Below are 20,500 nucleotides of genomic sequence, written 5' to 3' on the forward strand. Positions count from 1 at the left end.
TTTCAACAAAATATATGGAACACTAGCGTTCTTGCTCCCAATAAATATTTTAAATAAAAGAATATGCGTATAGATGAACTTTGACAATAATATCGAATCTAAAGTAAACCTTGTCCACCAAACGTCAAGATCGAACCATTTTTTGCAAGATGATATAAGTGTAAGCACTTGGATCTTGAAGATGAGAGTGAAGAAAGCCCAAACTTGATGTGAATACATTGAAAGTAGGCAAAGCTTAACAAAAGGTGTGTAAAAGTTGTGTAAGGGTTCAAAAGCTAGCAAACTAGGGTTTTGGGTTGATATTTATAAGTAATCTCGGAACCTAAATGATTTATGGCTGTTGGATCATGTAAAATACATTTTATAAAAAAAGTATGTTCATTTCAATGCTGGGGCATTGTTCTACCTGACGGACTCGTCATCGAATGTCTGTACTAGTCGATGAATGTCCTTCAACAGCTTGTCGACGAGAACAGGGGATTCGGCGACAAGTGGGCTGTCTTAGAAAACTAGGGCCTTGGTATTTTCTCATCGATGAGATAACTCACTAGTCGAGTGAACTACACTCGCTCGTCAACGACTCTATGTGGCTAGTTGACAAGTGCCCTTTTTTCAGCCCTCTGATCCTTCTAAAATGCAGATCCACCCTATGATAAATGCATATGAATATTTCAAGAAAAACATGCATCCTAGGGTTAGTCTATATGTCATTTTGAGCTTCCCATCATATCTTATGAAATATGCAAATACAATCAAACCTAATGCAGATTACAACTAAAAATGTGGATTGTTTTTTTCCTTTTGCTCTTCTGCTTCCACGGATTGAACCAAGCCATATGCACTTGAAATTCTCATGGCTTCCATAGCGTACTTACCATTCATGCATGCTAAGTCATGATCCTATTCAATATTTCAAATGCACAAGTAAAATACCAAATGATTTGTCATTATCAAAACAAGATTGGACTCATAGAGTAAGCAGAGATGTGAACCATAAATCACATATCTTGTATAATATCTTAGAAGCATGTTGAGTTAAATCCACTTCCAAAATGGACAAAGCATTTTTTTTCTTGGTAACTAATTCAAAATGCTTAACTCATGCTTAAATATAAACATCTTAAGTTGAGCATACTTTATATATTATTTAACCCTAAACTCATTTTTAAATATAAAAGCCTTAATCAAATTTTAGTCGTTACTCTAGTTATAAGCACAAGTTACCATAAATTCTAATCCATTAAGTGCTTTTTAAAAGACATGCTTCTCATAATTAAAAATAGGGGCATTCTCTAAGGAATTCAAATTGTTTATCATGTCACATTAAAAACATTCCCTTATGTGCTTAAAATGTAAAACTCCCTAACTTTAATTCACCTTCTCCTTCGTATGAAATCTTTACGACACCACGATCACATTCAATGAAGATTTTAACCATTCCTTGGTTTGTACCCTTGCTCAATATTGCGATCATATCTAAAGGATAATTTCCTGCTATGATAAATTCGAGATGACCAAAGAACATTGTTAAAAATAATTTCATATACTCCTTGGTGCTCTTTCTCTGAATGAGTAGGACATATTTGCTACCACGAAAATATTTTGAATATTGTGCACTAGTGCTTACTCTTGAATACTCTTCTAAACTTAATAGAAATTTAATCCTTCAGAGCATTTATCCTATACTACTCTCACAAGCTCTCAACTTTTAAACCAAATCCTTTAGAGCTAGTTTCTTTATAATGAAGTTGAATGGTTAAGATGATTGCTAGGTTTTAATCTAAATGAAGAAACAAATTTCAAGGAAACCTATGAACATGCAGTTAAAAATCAAGGCCATTTTGAACTTGAACCTCTCACGTGTTATGATTCATAAGAAAATAGGCAAAATAGGCTTAGTTCATCTAAAGAAACATTCATTGTGAATTTTTGGCCTTCTAAGCCGAAGCATTCAAAACCAAGTATAAATCATTGAAAATTTAGGGCACTTGTCTAAAAAATTTGAAAAATAGGAAAAGCCATAAGATGGATAAGTGCATAACTTAGGGGGAGCATTATCTTCATAGATCTATAAATTAAATGCTTCCATTTCATGCTCATATGCCAATATAAGAAGACCACTACAACTTACTATCCATTACTTGCTTAATGATTATATTATCTAATAGATAGTTTATATGTTGAATTTTAGCATGAATTGTAATTGAGCTATACTGAATATCTTGAGTTGATTGTCTACTGAAATGCATGCTAGTATTGAATGTCACCTGCATGGTTGATGCAGTGATGCGAATTGCACGCTAGTAGATATTCTAGGTTGTTGCATACTTGAAATGGATTATTTGTTGTAAACAACTAGATTTTTCGTGTCAGACCTTTTGGGAAATGTCCTATTTCCAAACAGCATGCTGTCAAAATTTTGTTAGACTTTTCCTAAAATAATTAAGGTTCATAAACCATGTGCAAAAATGATTATGAAATAATGCATACTAAAATATTTTTAAAAGGTTGAGTGAATGTTAAATGAAAAGTTAAACTTCATCCTTACATAATCATTGCATAATCAGGGGTGCTAAGCTCCATCCCTAGAGAAAAAGTATAAAAGACTCATATACATCATGTTTATCTTTTTGAATATGGAGGCTCTTCTAAAAACCCTAAACATCATATCTAGATCTTAAAGCTCTATGAATAGATGTGGATTGTTCTCAGTTATGTGCACTATTTCATGTATTAATATATATTCTCTTATGCAGTAGTGACCTATAGGGATGATTATACTGGTTGCATAGTAGAATGAATTAATCTCTATCCAGTATGCTAATTTAAAAAAATTAAAATGATTGCTTATACTACTTGACTTGTTTAGTGAAACTAATCTTCGATAAGTATAAGTACTTAAAAACATCTAAGCAAGTATTCGATTTCATAAGGGGAGCTTTTGAAATAAAATTTCTTTCTTGTTGTGCTCACCCATTTTAATGCTTAAATCTCTATTGAACATAATGTGGTATATGCATTGAAGTATGATGACAATGTTGAATGTCTTAAATTGAAATATGTTGCTTAGCCACAATCATTTGTTTGGCCATGTGATCCCTATTTAAAATTTATGATATCTTTTGGATCCATGTGGTTGCTTTTCCTGGTCATATTGTGAGTTGCTCTTAAATGCTAAACCAAAAAAACACTGCTTGCTTGTTCTTTATATTAAAGTTTCTTTTTCAGCAAGTGTCGTCCCCTGTACTTTTTGAAAATTTCAAAGGGGGAAATATTTTTTTAAATTAATTTGAAAGTTAAGGTGTAGTCCCAAGATGGGGTGAATTGGGTTTATAAAGTTATTTTTTGCCTCTTTACAAATTCACAATCTTTTGTATACTTAGCAAACATACAAGAATGTTTTGATTTTAAATGCTCAATTACATGAACCACAATCCACACTAAAAATCAATCACAAACCAAATACCTTTAATAATAACAACCAATCAATCACACAATACTTATCCAATTGCTGCAACACTTCCTTATTTCAGCATTTGCAAAAACTCAGTTTAAAGCCCTATATGAATGAATATTTGTGTGCTTCTTTTAACCAAGATTTTTGCAAATGATTAATCAACGCACTCCCTTTAAGGTTTCCACAAAAGATTAATCAACGTACTTTCTTAAATTAAAATTTTTTCACAATCTTAGTTTTCAGCAACCTGCACTTAGAAACACAATTTATATATGCTGAAATTTAAAGAGTGTTGACCTTTTGATTCGTATCTCGTTTTAATAATGACAAATACAAAGTATTTAATGTTTGCCGAGTTTGTGTGCAGGATCAGTCTTGTATGTATTGGCAAAATCATATGGCTTAACATGGAGACTTGAAAGGAAAAGAAGACCCAAAGTGTTTAATTTCTTTCTATTATATTTTATTTCGGGTATGTAATAATCTATCGGTCTGTAATAATTAATGCATGTCATCCATGCAGGGATGATAAGCTCAATACCATAGAGTGACCTTAGGGTTCACCCTTCAGTTGACCGAAGGTCGACCAACGCCAGATTTTTGGGGTTAACTCTCAAAGACCTTAGACTAACCATAGGTCCAAACACACTGCATGAAAAAGGCCCCACATATCTTATAAATAATTATCATGAGAATAGGCGTGATTTCAAAAGAAAAATTGGACTCAAATTAAAAATTTTATATGGTCGGTCGACCGAACCACAATACACTAAAAGCCTCGATCGACCGAACCTCTCCATGGTCAAAAAGTTGACTAGTTGGTCGACCATCTTTAAAACAAACAGCAATGTCATGGTCGACCAAACTGGCACGTGGGAAACCCCAACGCCTTAGTCGACCAAACATGAAGAAGAAAAATGGCTCGATAGACCGAACGTTCATCTTCGGTTAACAAAACTTGGCCCGGTTAACCAAATCTAGCAATTGGGTCGACTGAACCTCAAGTACAGTCGACCGAACCTCTCGGGTTGCACAAATTTTACAAAGGTTAAACTAGGTTATTTTTAATTAAACTCAATTATTCTATTTTCCAAAATACCCAGCGTGTCCCCAACGACTATAATTTTTCCCATCTCTATATATAGGTCCTCATTTGCAAAAATTAATATAAGATTAGGAGTTTGATTAACGAAAATAGCTTCTGAATTTTTGAGAACCTTTTCTTCATATACTAAGCCAAATACTCATCCTTTTACTATTCCCTTGCAAAATTTTTTTGAGTGAGTATATCTTGAGAGATCCTACAAAACCATAACTCTCATTGTTTTGATTGTATGATTGCTTTTCGGTTGAGAGTTTAGCCCAAAGTTTGTCCCCCCGATTTAATCAATAAATCTATTGTGTGGGGAAAACTTGGTAGCTCTTGAGTTTTAGCATTTGTATTGCAAGACTACTAAGCTTATATTGTGATTTGTGAAGCAAAATATTTTTTACAAGCTTATACTCAAATATCTCTTGTGCATAATATTTTCAAAAATCATTTTTGAGATATCTGATCATTATATTTGGATATCTTTGAAACCCAACTTGTGATTGAGGTATATTGATACATTGTTTCAAAGAAAGTTTTAGAATACACTCTTGCACTTGATTGCTTATTGAAATTAGATTGAGTGCGATTACACTTCATTGGCACTAAGCTTATAGTTCATATCTGTGTGATGTGCATTGATTGATATTGATACATATCTGCTTATTGGAGAAGCATTTAAATTGTACGCAATTTCATATTGATTATTGTATTCTAGTCGTAGCCGTAAAGAGGGAGACTTGCCCTATAAAAAGTTCCATATTGGCTTTGACCCAGTTAGAAAAGTTAGGTGCACCATCTTGTTAAGGTATTGTAACTGGTGCCGCTCCACCCATTAAGTGAGCAATAGTGGAAATCCTTGGACTTGGGATCTAAGGTGGGGATGTAGGCAGTATAGGAAAAACCCCAATACCATATCGTGTGTGTACATTATATTTCTAGCACTTTATATTCCTACACGTGTATGTTATATTTGATATACTATGAATGTCGAGCATGATTTAATTTCCCCATACTATCTGCGCAATTGGTATATGCTTAGAAAGACCATACTGTTGTTGGGTTAGCTAATCGTAGGAAGAATTTTTAAATATCCAATTCACCCCCCTTTTAGGAATACACCAATTCCAACAATTGGTATCAGAGCCTCATTGCACTAGATGTAAACGTTTTTACAAAAGATCAAGATGGCTCACATTGGTGTATCCCCATTCGGAGAGGGATAATCACCTTCCAGTCCTCCATTATTTTGTGGTGTCAATTGCACCGCTTGAAAAATTAGAATGAGCATATTTATAAAATCAATGGACTGGAGGGCCTGGTAGGTGATTGTCAAAGGAATTTGTGTGCCAGTGGAAAATGGTATTAATTTGATGCATACAAATTCACATGCCATGGATTTACTATTTTACGCTTTAGAATCTAATATTCTACTTGAGATTATGGCATAGTCTAGTGCAAAAGAACTCTAGGATGAGCTAGAAAAGAAATATGGAGAGCCCAAAGAGAAGGAGATCACTCCTCTGAATGCTCCAAGCTCATATGATTAGGAGGAGGTAAATCATGGGCTAGTAATATCAATTGACACTAAGGTATATGATTCTTACTCTACCTCATTTACTAATTCGTGCAATAATGCATGTGATGATTCTTATGCTGACACATGTGATATATCATATGTTGAATCATCAGTTGCCTCTAATGACTGCTTTGACGATAATGCGTGTATTAATTCATGTGTTGTATACTGTGATGATTCCTATGCTGAAACATGTGATAAACTATATAATGAATCATCTATTGTTTTTTATAATAATGCCATTTATTATCCATGTATTGATTTATTTGAGTATTACTATGACATATCTGATGCTGAATCATGCAATAAACCTAATGATTATGACATGCCCTTTAATAAAGAGCTAGAATGTACTTTATTGAAAATGAATAAGCTTGTAGTTAGGGTGTCTAAATAGGAAATATTTTTGAAAAATGAAAATAAAATATTGGCAAAACAATTAAGAGATTTGAAAAATTATCATGTCATCTTAGAAAAGAAAAGGATTGTGAAGGTATTGAGAATCATTTGTTTAGAAAGAAAGATTAAAGATAATTCTAAAATGAATTTAAAATCCAAAGATGGAAGTATAGTTCAAAAAAATCCTTAAGAATTAAAAAGAAAAACATTTTCAAAAAGGATTCATCCTTCAATTCCCATAAGCATCCTTATGCCTCATCAAGAAAAAAAAGTTTAAATAAGCATAATCATTCACGTATATACAAAATATGCTTATTTCATGAAAGAAAAGGGCACGTGTGGTTTAGCTGTCTATTTAGAAGTGCCAAAGGCTTAGAAAAGGAAATGAAATGGATAATTAGCAAGGCAAACCCGGTAGGACCTAAGGAAAAATGGATTTAAATTAAAATTATCAAATTTGTTATTTTTTCCTTAGACCCTAGGATTAGATTTAGGGGTTAATAATGTCAATAGACTTGGGAGGTGGTTTAGGTTCAAAATGTAGAAGCTTAGTATACACATCCTCTTCCAAATGGACAAGGCATTCTTGATTGGTAAATAATTCTACATGCTTAACTTATGCTTAAGGATAAAACATCTTAAGTTAAGCAATTGTTCTCCATTGCACAGAAATGAGCTTTAGGGATCCATCATATTATATATATCTTTAGTCATAATCTCATTAGTCAAAACCTAGTCATCACTCTAGGTATAAGCAATGATAGTAAGTTCTTATTACTAATGCTTATTTAAAGACATGCTTCATAATCAACTTAGAGGCATCCACCAGGGGATTGTTTCCTTTGAGTCTAAATTGTAAATCCTCTAATTTTGGTTTATTTCTTCCATAGGAAATCTTTACTATACCATGATCACATCAGGTAAAGATTCATCCTTTCATTGGTTTGTATCCTTACTCAAAAACTGTGATCATAGTTGAAGGATTCATTCCAATCTCCAAAGAGCATTTGTCAAAAATATTTATATTCTTCTGTATGCCCTTTGCCAAAATAGTTAGAACATTTTCTTTAGAATGCTTATTTTGTATAATGTCCTGCTACTACGAAAACACTCTTCTGAACATATTAATAATTTAATCTTTAAGAGTATTTATCCATACTAGCTTCACATGCTCTCAAATGTTAACATAAAATTATTTAGAGCTTCATCTCATTGATCAAGCCGAATGGCGAAGTTGGTTGCACTAGGTCTTAATCTTGATGAATGCATAAACTTCAAGGAGACCTATGCACATGCATTTAAAATTCATAGCCATTCGAACTCGTGCCTCTCACTCGTTAGGATTCATGAAGAAAAGAGGCAGACATGGGCTTGTCACCTTAACAAATATTCATTGTGACTTTTTGTTCCAATAAGCCTAGTGCATTCATCGCCAAGATTAAATAATTGAAAATCTTAAAACGCTTGGCTAAAGAATTTGAAAAAGATGAAAACAGCATAAATGGTTAAGTGCATAACTTAGGGGGAGCATTATTCTTTATAATTTCATGATTTCATTAAATGCTCTCATTTTATGTTTGTATGCCTTTATGAAAACAACACTTTAGCCTACTATCCTTAGTGTATTGAATGCGTAAATTCTTTTATGGATGGTAATTATATTTTTATCTTGATTGAAGCATGAACTCCTTGGGATATTCTAAACTGCTATTGTGTTACTACCTGTTTGCATGCTTAGTCTAGAATGCCTCTACATGGCGAATGCAGTTGATGTGAATTGCATGCTGGTAGTGGTTTTAGGTTCTCGTATGCGTCAAAATGAATAAAAAATTACTTATTTGAACCTATCAGGTATAGGTTTTATGGGAAATTTTCCAATTTACAGATGGCATGTTGCGAAATTTTCGTTAGAATTTTCCCAAGTAAAACCTTGTCCAAAAGATGATTATAATATAATGAATGTTAAAATATTTTTGAAAGGATGAGTGGAAATCAATTGAACAATTAAATTTCATCCTTACATAATCATAAAGAATATTTAGATGAGCTCAGATCCATCCCTAGGAAAATAGCTTAATGGACTCATATGCATCAAGCATAGCTTTTTGAATATTGAGGCTCTTCTGAAAAACCCTAAACATTATATCCAGTTTTTAAAAGTCTATAAATAGATATGGATTGTTCTAGGTTATAAGCATTCTTTCATGCCTTAATATATATTCACTTATGCATTTTGAAAGCTCTAGGGAGACTATGCAGGTTGCAATGATTGAAATGAATTAATTAATATCTAGTATAGTCATATTAAAAGATTTTAAATAACTGCTTATACTCTTGGCCCACTAAATGAGAGTAATCTGTGATATGTATAAGCACTTTGAAGCATCTAAGCTATCACTCAAAACGAAAGGGAGAGCATCTAAACATAAATTTCTATTTTGTTATGCTCACCAATATCTTTTAGCTTAGATCCGTTTTGAATCAAGTGTGGCATGTGATTGAATGAAATGCTTTTTTGAAAATCATAATATGAAACATGTTGATTTGCCACAGTTATTTGATTTGCCATATGATCTTGCATGTTATTGTTAAATTTTTAAGATCATTATGGTTGTGGTTTTCTGGTTATATTTTAGTATGTGCTTAATTGACAAACAAGAAATTTTTTGCTTGTTTGATCTTTAAAGTTTCTTTTTTAGCAAGCACACCCCCAATATCTCTTGACAACATCCTAAGGGGAATATATATATATATATATATATATATATATATATATATATATTTACATATATTTTTATTATTTGAAAAAAAATTCTTTCAAATAAAAAATCCTTTATATCTTGCCTTATTATTACATACATATTTATTTTTTAAATTGCATAACTGGTTCAGTAACTTCACATGAAAATGCACGCGAACTAGCTAGACTGTTTTTATGCTCCAACCTCCCCTTTGGTATCATATGCCGTGTGCCTTTAACTCAAATCTTTCACGGGTCTTATGATATGTTTCAATTGCAATGGTGTGTGTATATTTCTAGTTTGACTATGTTTTTCATGTCATTCAAATATTTTAATGACCGGTTGCACTGTTTGTGTGCTCAATTACCATACTTTTCAAAAACAGTGTTGACCTTATAGGTCATAGCTGGTTTTGATAATGACAAATACTCTTGGTATTTGATGACTTTTAAGTTTGTGTACAGGATCATGCTAAGCTGGATCACTTGTTGTAAATTTATATTATGTTTTATTTGGGTCTATAAAAGTAAAATAGGAAAAGGTCTGTAATAATTTGCATATCATACATGTAGGAACTATAAAGCTCAAATGACCGACCTTTGGTCGAACGACACCAGGTTTTTAGGACTAACTCAAAGACCGTAGAAATACCTTAGGTTCCCACACTTAAGTGCACAAAGCCCTAACATAGTTCTCATATTATTAGGGAAAATTTTAAAACAAAGTAAAAGACCTTAGGTTAAAATATAAAGGCATTCAGGCGACTGAACCTGGTAGTTCAAATTGCCTCTGTCGATTGAACCATGGACAAGTCAACAACATGTTGACTTGGATTCGAGTGGCCGAACATAATTGACCGCACCGTCCACGAGTGACCGTACCACTGAGGTTACCGTTCTCACCAACTCAACCAACCAAACTTTACATTCAAAATGGCCCTAGGCGACCGAACACTTGAGTTTGGTTAACCGAATGAGAGACCAGGTGACCAAAACGCAAATAGAATGAAATCACCTCAATTCAGCAAACTGAACATACACCCGGGCACCTAAACCTTCAAAAGAGACTTTTTCTACTAAGTACATTTGGGCGACCAAACCAAGGTCTAGCCACCCGAAAACTCTCAGGTTGTTTATTTTTTACCGAAGTTAAAGATGGTTAAACGGGGTTATTTTCTTTAAACTGGTTTAAAACAAATTTAAGAATCCCCATTTTATCCCCAACGGTTATAATTTTCACCACTTCTATTTATAGAGGTTCATTTGTGAGGATTAGTAAGAAATTAGCAAATTGATTAGTGAGAAATCCTTTGAAAATTTCCAAATCCTATTCTTTCATACTAAGCCCATAACACTCAAATACCTTCTTTTATTTGTGAAATCTTACATTGTGAGTATTGTATTCATTATCCTACAATGCTAGAAACCCTCCCTTGCTTGTATGCTTGCAATTTTTATTTGAGGGTTAAGCGAAGGATTTTCCCTCGATTTTATTTAATAAATCATTGTGTGGGAAAAAGCTTATAGCTAAGTGAGTCTTTGCATTGTTATTGCAAGACTTGTTGAGCTTGTATTTTTGTGTGCGCAAAAATCTTTTAACAAGCTTATTTTTTAAATATCTCCTTGTGCTCGAATACTGAGAAAATATTGTTTAGAGATATTTAGAATACTCTTGGTAGAAATATTTTAAACTTTAAGCTTGTGATTGAGATATATGGATACGGAGTTTCAGAGATAGTTCTAGAATATACTCTTGTGCTTGATTAGATAAAATCATTATTTTAAGTATTGATTGCACACATAGAGCACTGAGCTTATATTCCTTACATGTTTGGTGTGCATTGATTATAATGTGCATATTGTAGTACATATCTGCTTGTGTAAGAAGCATTTGTTTGAACGAAATTTTCATATTCACTATATTCTAGGCGTGGGCCTGAAGAGGGAGACTAGCCATGTTGAATAGTCCCGAATTAGCTTAGACCTGGTTAGGAAAGCTGGGTGCATCATCCTGGTATGGTATAGGTTTAGGGCAGCCCCGCTAATTGACCTGGTTGTAAACGGTGCCGCTCCACTTGTGAAGTGAGCTTATAGTGGAATCCTCGCACTAGTGAGCCAAGGCTAGGACGTAGGAACTTTGTCCAAACCTCAATAACATTTCTTGTGCATTCTTTTTATTTCCACATTTTAAATTATAGCATATGAATGTTTTTAGTTTACTATTGTGAATGATTGGGTTTATAATTACATAGATAGGCCCTAAGTTTAGTAATAATGTTGCAAGATTAGTTGAACCTAGGAGAGAATTTCTAAATACCCAATTCACCCCCCCCCCGGGTCTTGGGAATACACCAAAGCTAACAATTGGTATCAGAGCCTCGTTGCACTAGACTTAAACGTTTTTTGCAAAAAGATCGCAATGGCTCGATTTGGTGTATCTCCATTCGGTGAGGGACAGTTACCTACTAGACCTCCTGTATTTTCTGGTGTCAATTACACCCACTGGAAAATTTGAATGAGCATATTTATAAAATCTATAAATTGGAGGTCCTGACAAGTGATTGATAAAAGAATTTGCATGCCTGGAAATGGAAATGATATTAATTTAATGCATGCAAATTCATATGCCATGGACTTATTATACTATGCTTTAGCGTCTAATATTTTGCTTGAGATTATGGCATGTTCTACTGCAAAAGATATTTCGGAGGACCTCAATACGAAATATGGAGAGGCAAAAGAAGAGGAGACCATCACTCTGGTGGATGTAAGCTCAAATGGTGCAGAGGAGGTAAATCATGCATTAATAACGCCAATCAATGAAGAGGCATACGATTCACCTCCTATTTTAATTTTTTATGCAGTTGATTTTTATGTTGAATGTTGTAATATATCATATGTTGAATCATCTGTCGAACTTTGTGAAAATGTTGATGTTGTTGCACGCAATGATTTATGTGAAAACTATTATGTTATTTCTTATAATGAATCATGTGCTGAATTGAATAATAAAAGCATGTTGTCATTTGAAAAACTAGAAAAGACTTTATTGAAAATGAATAAAGTTCTAATTAAGTTATCTAAGTAGAAATATTTTTTGAAAATTGAGAATAAGGGGATATCTATACAATTAAAAGAATGAAAAGATTATCATGCTATCCTTGAGAAGAGAAAGATTAAGAAGATATTGAAAATTATCTGCTTAGAAAAGGAAATAGATGATTATTCTATAGTTGCACCCAAAAGAACATGAAAAGAATAATCATAATAAACCCTTAAGTGCCAAAAGGAATAAATTTTTTAAAATAAGTTCATATTATATGTTCCACAATCATACGTCATCGAATAAAAACAAAACAAGCAAGCATAATCTGTCACATGCATATAAATTTTGCTTATCTTGTAAAATGAAAGGGCATATCTGACTTAGAAATGCTAAAAGTATAGACAAAGAAATGATGTGCGTTATTATGAAGGCAAACCCCTTAGGACCTAATGAAGATTGGAGTCAAATAGATACAACCTAATTATTTTATGCTACCTTAGATCTTAGGATTAGGTTTTGGAGTAGTGATGACCAAAAGGTTAGGAAATGGTCTTTGCTCAAAATATCAAATCTTGGTATATGCATTCACTATATAATATTATTAGAGAATCACGTCAGTGTGGAAATACATGTAATATATCCAATCTGAACTTAATGCATATATATCATAATGATTGGTGAAAGTATGAAAACATTGGTCGTTTGCTAAAACGAAATCAACTTCCAAATGGACATGACATCCTTGCCAGGTAAATAATTCCAAATGCTTAACCCATGCTTAAATATAAATCTTTAAGTTAAGACACTATTGTCCATTGCACAAGAATGAGTGATAGGGATCCATCTTATATCACATATCACTATACCCTAAACTCACTCTTGAATACAAAAAGCCTAAATCAAAATCAAGTCATCACTCTAGGCTTAAAGCACTATTGATCATAAATGATTAATATATATTAAGTGTGCTTTTCATAAGACATCTTGCTATAATCAAGATTAGAGGCAACCATTATGGGATTCAAGTTTTATTGATTAAATCAAAATATTCCCTTTGAGCTCAAAATATAAATCCCCTAGTTTTGATTCACCTATCCCCTTCATAGGAAATCCTTACCAAACCACGATCATATTGGGTAAGGTTTCACTGATTCCTTGGTTTGTATCCTTGCTCATATCAGAAGGATACTTTCCAATCACAAAAGAGAAGTGTTTTAAAAATTCATATACTCCTAGTTGCTCTTTGCCAAAATAGTTAGGACATTTTCTTTAGAATGCTTATCTTGTTTAATGTCATTCTACTACCAAAATACTCTTCTGAATATATTAATAATTTAATCTTTAAGAGTATTTCTCCCTGCCAGCTTCGTAAGCACCCAAACGTTAACATAAAATTATTTAGAGCTTCATCTCATTTGATGAAGCTGAATGGCTAAGTTGGTTGCACTAGGTCTTAATCTATATGAATGCATAAATTTCATGGAGACCTATGTACATGCATTTAAAATTCATAGTCATTCAAACTCAAGCCTCTCACTCGTTAGGATTCATAAAAAAAAAAAGAGGCAATGTAGGCTTAGTTCATTTAAAGAAATACTCATTGTGACTTTTTGGTCCTCTAAGTATAAGCATGTTTAGCCAAGATAAATCATGAAAAATCTAAAACTCTTGGCTAAGTAATGAAAAACTGAAAAAGGCATAAAATGGATTAGTACATAATTGAGGGGGAGCATTTATCTTTCATATCTATATATATTAAAATGCTCTCAATTTCTTATTTATGCTTATATGTCTGTATGCTCTTGTGAAAACAACTCTGCACTAATCTCATAACTATCCATTGTTTTTTATTGTTCATATAATATGTTGGATAGTTCATTTCTTTTATGAGTTGTTGATTGAACTACTGGAAAGCATGCTTGTGTTGAAAGCCTCCTGCATGGCTGATGCAGTGATATAATTTGCATGCTAGTTATGGATATTAGGTTGTGGCTTGCTTTATATGATTTACCTATTGAAAACAACTCACTATTAGGTACAAGTTTTATAGGAAAACGTCTAATTTACGTATGGCATGCTACCGAAATTTCGGTAGATTTTTCCCAAAATAAAACTTGTACAAAGATGATTATGATAGATCAAATATTAAAATCTTTTTAAAAGGATGAGTGAAAGGTAAAGGAAAATTAATCTGCATCCTGACATAATCATCAGGCATTTAGAGGAGTTAAACTCCATCCCTAAAAAAAAAACATAAAAGTCTCACATGCATCTTGTCTAGCTTTTTATATATTGAGGCTCTTTTGAGAAACCTTGAACATCATATCTAGCTCTTAAATATCTATAAATAGATATAGATTGTTCTCGGTTGTGATGTATGGGTGAATTATAGGGATAGTTATACTGGTTGCAATTTTTGATGAATTAATCAATATCCCGTATAGTTTTTTTTTTTTTTTGGAAAAGGCTTATACTACTAGGCATAATGAAATGAATCTCTAACTAGTATAAGCGGTTTACTTCATCTAAGCTAAATTTCATATCGATAGGGGGAGCTATTGAAATAACCTATCATGTTTCTGCTCACCTATTCTTATGCTTAGATATCTATTGAACACTATATGGCATGTGCTTAAATAAAATGATATTATTGAAAATCTTAATTTGAAGTATGATGTTTATTTTTGCCACAATCATCTGCTTTGCCATATGATCCTTGTTTTGAATTTGCTGTATTCTTAGGATTTACATGGTTGTATTTTTCTGGTCATATTTTATTCTGTGCTTAAATGCCTACCAGAAAAATTGTACTTGCTTGCATGATCTTTGAAATTTGTTTTTCAAGCATCACCCCCAGTATCCGTTGACAACATCCTAAGGGGGATATATATTTTAAATTGCATAACTGGTTCGATAACTAAACATGAAAATGAATACGAACTAGTTTGGCTGTTTTATGCTCAAACCTTCTACTTCGTATCATATGTCGTATGTTTTAAAATCAAATATTTTTCGGGTCTTATGATATGATTTAAATTTCTATGGTTTGTGGATAATTCTTGTCTAATCATGCTTGTTATGTCATTTTAATTTTTAATGACCAGTTTTACTGTTTGTGTGCTTTATTGCTGAGATTATCTTTGTCATTCATTTTCCATTGTATGGCTATTCTATCTCTTGAATGATTGAAAGTTATACCTCTATTTTATGTCTTGATCATACTGGATTGATTGAGTTTCTTATCATGACAAAATTGTATTCTACTCAATCAAATCGTTGGATACATTTTGTTTTTGGGAAATGTTCTATTTTCAAACGGCATGCTGCCAAAAATTTTTAAAATATTTCCCAAGACCATATTTGTATTTTAATGATAATTATCTTTTATTTTCCAATATACTTAAATGTTTAATTAGGCCCTTTTTGCTGTTGCCAAAAAGGGGAGAAGTAGGCAAGTATTTGTAATCATAAAAAAAGGGGAGAATGTTGACCTTATAGGTCATACCCAGTTTTAATAATGACAAATACTCTTGGTATTTGATGACTTTCAAGTTTGTGTGCAGGATCATACTAAGCTGGATCACATTGATAGCATGCAGCATCTTGAAGCAAACGAAGACCTAGAAGATTTACTTGTTGTAATTTTATACTATGTTTTATTTGGGTCTATAATAGTTAAATAGGAACAGGTCTGTAATAATCTGCATATCATGCATGTAGGAACTATAAAGCTCAAATGACCAACCTTCGGTCAACCGACGCCAGGTTTTTGGGACTAACTCAAAAACCTTAGAAAGACCTTAGGTTCCCACACTTAAGTGCACAAATCCCTAACATAGTTCTCATATTATTAGGGAAAATTTTAAAACAAAGAAAAGAACCTTAGGTTAAAATATAAAGGCATTCGGGCGACTGAACCTAGCAGTTCAAATTGCCTCGGTCAACCGAACAGTGGACAAGTCAACATGTTGACTTGGATTCGGGCGGCCGAACATAATTGACCGCACTGTCCACTCGCGACCGAACCGTTTAGGTGACTGTTCTCACCAACTCAACCAACCAAACTTTACGTTCAAAATGGCCTTGAGCGACTAAACACTTGAGTTTGGCTAACCGAATGAGACACCAGGCGGCCAAAACGCTGACAGAATGAAATCGCCACAATTCAGCAAACCGAACATAGACTCGGGCACCCGAACCTTCAAAAGACACTTTTTCTAGTGAGTCTATTCAGGAGACCGAACCAAGGTTCAGCCATCTGAAACCTCTCAGGTTGTTTATTTTTTATCGAGGTTAAAGATGGTTAAACGAGGTTATTTTCTTTAATCTAGTTTAAAACAAATTTAAGAATCCCCATTTTATCCCCAATGGTTATAATTTTCACCACTTCTATATATGGGGTTCATTTATGAGGATTAGTAAGAAATTAGCAAATTGATTAGTGAGAAATCCTCTGAAAATTTCTAAATCCTATTCTTTCGTACTAAGCCTATAACACTCAAATACCTTCATTCCTTTGAGAAATCTTACATTGTGAGTGTTTTATTCATTAACCTATATTGCTAGAAACACTCACTTGCTTGTATGCTTGTGATTTTTATTTAAGGGTTAAGCAAAGGATTTCTCCCCCAATTTTATTTAATAAATCTTTGTGTGGGAAAAATCCTATAGCTATGTGAGTCTTTGCATTGTCATTGTAAGACTCATTGAGCTTGAATTTTTGTGTGTGTGAAAATCTTTTTACAAGCTAATTTTTTAAATATCTCCTTGTGCTAAAATATTGAGAAAATATTGTTTAGAGATATTTAGAATACTCTTGGTAGAAATCTTTGAAACCCTAAGCTTGTGATTGAGATATATTGATACATAGTTTCAAAGATAGTTCTAAAATACACTTTTATGCTTGATTAGATAAAGTCATTATTCTGAGTGTTGATTGCACACATAAAGCACTGAGCTTATAGTTTTTACATGTTTGGTGTGCATTGATTATACTGTGTGTATTGTAGTACATATCTTCTTGTGTAAGAAGCATTTGTTTGTACAAAAATTTTCATATTCATTGAATTCAAGGCGTGGGCCATAAGAGTGAGACTAGCCATGTTAAATAGTCTCTAATTGGTTTAGAACTGGTTAGGAAAGCTAAGTGCACCATCATGGTAAGGTGTAGGTTGAGGTCAGCTCCACTAATTGACCTAATTATAAATGGTGCAACTCCACCCATGAAGTAAGCTTATAGTGGAATCCTTGTGCTGGTGAGCCAAGGCGAGGACGTAGGCACTTTGGTCGAACCTCAATAACATTTCTTGCGCGTGCTTTTAATTTCCGCATTTTAAATTCCAGCACTTGAATGTTTTTATTTTGCTATTGTGAACGATTTGGTTTATAATTGCATAAACGGACCCTAGTTTTAGTAATACTGTTGCTAGATTAGTTGAACCTAGGAGAAAAATTTTAAATACCCAATTCACCCCCCTCTTGAGAATACACCAAAGCTAACAAATCGTTACATTTTTTATATGCCCAAAATTATTTTAAGTATGGGATGTTCTCTTAAGTTAATATTTTTTTTTTGAATGCTCAAATTATTTTACTTAGCTTAACCCATTTTGCTCATACCAAAAGAGGGGGAAATACTTTTGCAAAAATTGGTATGCATATTCTTAGGGAGGAGCTTTCTTTGGCTTTACCCATTTTTTCATTTGTATTTGTCATCATCAAAATGGGGAAGATTGTTGACATTTTGAATCCTATCTCGTTTTGATATTGACAAATACAAATTATTTCATGTTTGTTGAGTTTGTGTGCAAGATCAGTCTTGTATGTATTGGCAAAATCATATGTCGTCATATGGAGACTTGAAGGGAAAAGAAGACCCAAAGTGTTAATTTCTTTGTATTATATTTTATTTCGGGTCTATAATAATCTATCGGTTTGTAATAATTTTTTCAATGTCTGTAATAATTAATGCATGTCATGCATATAAGGATTATAAGCTCAAAACCATAGAGTGACCGTAGGGTTTAGTCGACCAACGCCAGATTTTTCGGGTTAACTTTCAATGACCTTAGACTGACCATAGGTCAAAACAAATTGCATGAAAAAGACCCCACATATCTTAGAAATAATTTTCATAAGAATAAGGGTGATTTCAAAACAAAAATTGGACTCTAATTGAAAATTTTATATGGTCGGTCAATAGAACCACAATAAACTAAAACCCTTGATTGATTGAACCTCTTTAGCGTAAAAAATTTGACCAGTTGATCGACCATCTTTCAAATGAATTGCAATGCCGCGGTCGACCGAACTGGCACGTGGGAAACCCCAACGCCCTACTCAACCAAAAATGAAGAAGAAAAATTGCTCGATTGACCGAACATTCATCTTTGGCTAACCGAACTTGGCCCGTTTGACCAAACCTCGGAAGTTTTGAAATCGCCTCAAGTCTAGTCGACCGAACCTATAGTTCAAAAATGCCTCGATCGATCAAACCTCAAGTATGGTCAACTGAACCTCTCAAATTGCATAAATTTTACCAAGGCTAAACTGGGTTATTTTTAATTAAACTCAATTAATCATTTTCCAAACTACCCAACGTGTCCCCAACGGGTATAATTTTTCCCATCTCTATATGTAGGTCCAAAATTAAGATAAGATTAGGAGTTTGATTAATGAAAATATCTTTTGAATTTTTTAGAGCCTTTTCTTCATATACTAAGCCAAATACTCATCCTTTTTCTATTACCTTGCAAAATCTTTTTGAGTGAGTATATCTTGAGAGATCCTACAAAGCTATAACTCTTATTGTTTTGATTGTGTGATTGCTTTTTGATTGAGAGTTTAGCCCAAATTTTGTCCCCCTAATTTAATCAATTAATCCATTATGTGGGGAAAACTTGGTAGCTTGTGAGTCTTAGCATTTGTATTGCAAGGCTCCTACGCCTATATTGTGATTTGTGAAGCAAAATATTTTTTACAAGCTTATACTCAAATATCTCTTGTGCATAATATTTTCGAAAATCATTTTTGAGATATTTGATCATTATATTTGGATATCTTTGAAACCCAATTGGTGATTGAGGTATATTGATACATTGTTTCAAAGATAGTTTTAGAATGCACTCTTGCACTTGAGTGCCTATTGACATTAGATTGAGTGTGATTACACTTCATTGGCACTAAGCTTATAGTTCATATCTGTGTGTTGTGCATTGATTGGTATCAGTGCATATCTGCTTATTGAATAAGCATTTAAATTCTACACAATTTCATATTGATTATTGTATTCCAGGCGTGGGCCTAAAGAGGGAGACTTGCACTATAAAAAGTCCCAAATTGGCTTTGACCCGGTTAGGAAAGTTAGGTGCACCATCTTGTTAAGGTGTTGTAATCGATGTCGCTCCACTCATCAAGTGAGCAATAGTAGTAATCCTTGGGCTTGAGAGCTGAGGCGGTGAATAGGAAATATTGACTGAACCTCGATAACATATCGTGCATGTACTTTATATTTCCAGCACTTTATATTTCTGTACGTGTATGTTATATTCAATATACTTTGAATGCTGCGCATGATTTAATTTTCGCATATTATATGCGCAATTGGTATATGCTTAGAAAGACCCTAGGTTGTGAAATACTGTTGTTGGATTAGCTAAATGCAAGAAGAATTTTTTATATACCCAGTTCACCCCATCTTGGGAATACACCAATTCCAACAAAGAGTAAAGGGTAAGAGTGAGACCAAGATTTTTTATGAGGTTCGGCTTACACCTAGCCTATATTCTCACCTTAGGCAAGACCACCTAAGGATTCCACTAACACATTCCTTTGCAGGCGGAACAAACCATTTACAATCCCTCCTTTAGGGTGGAGCCCTCTCTCCAAGCGATACCCCATGCTCGGTTATAATGATCCAATGATCTAAACTGTCAAAGAAACAAGAGAACATGAAAGATTTTTTTTTGTACAAAGAGATGCTCTTAGATAAAGTTGGTTAGTACAACTGAAAGCACTAATATAGTTCAAAACAAATATCAAAACAAATTGAATTGAAGCTTAAGAATTAATTCACTGGATTTCTTCTCTTGACAAGAATAAGCAATTCAGAGGTTTGAACTTAGAGAAGATCGATTAGAGACTCAGATTATCTCAGCAATTATCAGTATGAAGATGTGAACAAGCGAGCT

Source organism: Malania oleifera, chromosome 11 (assembly GCF_029873635.1).
Source record: "Malania oleifera isolate guangnan ecotype guangnan chromosome 11, ASM2987363v1, whole genome shotgun sequence".
In the NCBI taxonomy this organism is placed as follows: Eukaryota; Viridiplantae; Streptophyta; class Magnoliopsida; order Santalales; family Ximeniaceae; genus Malania; species Malania oleifera.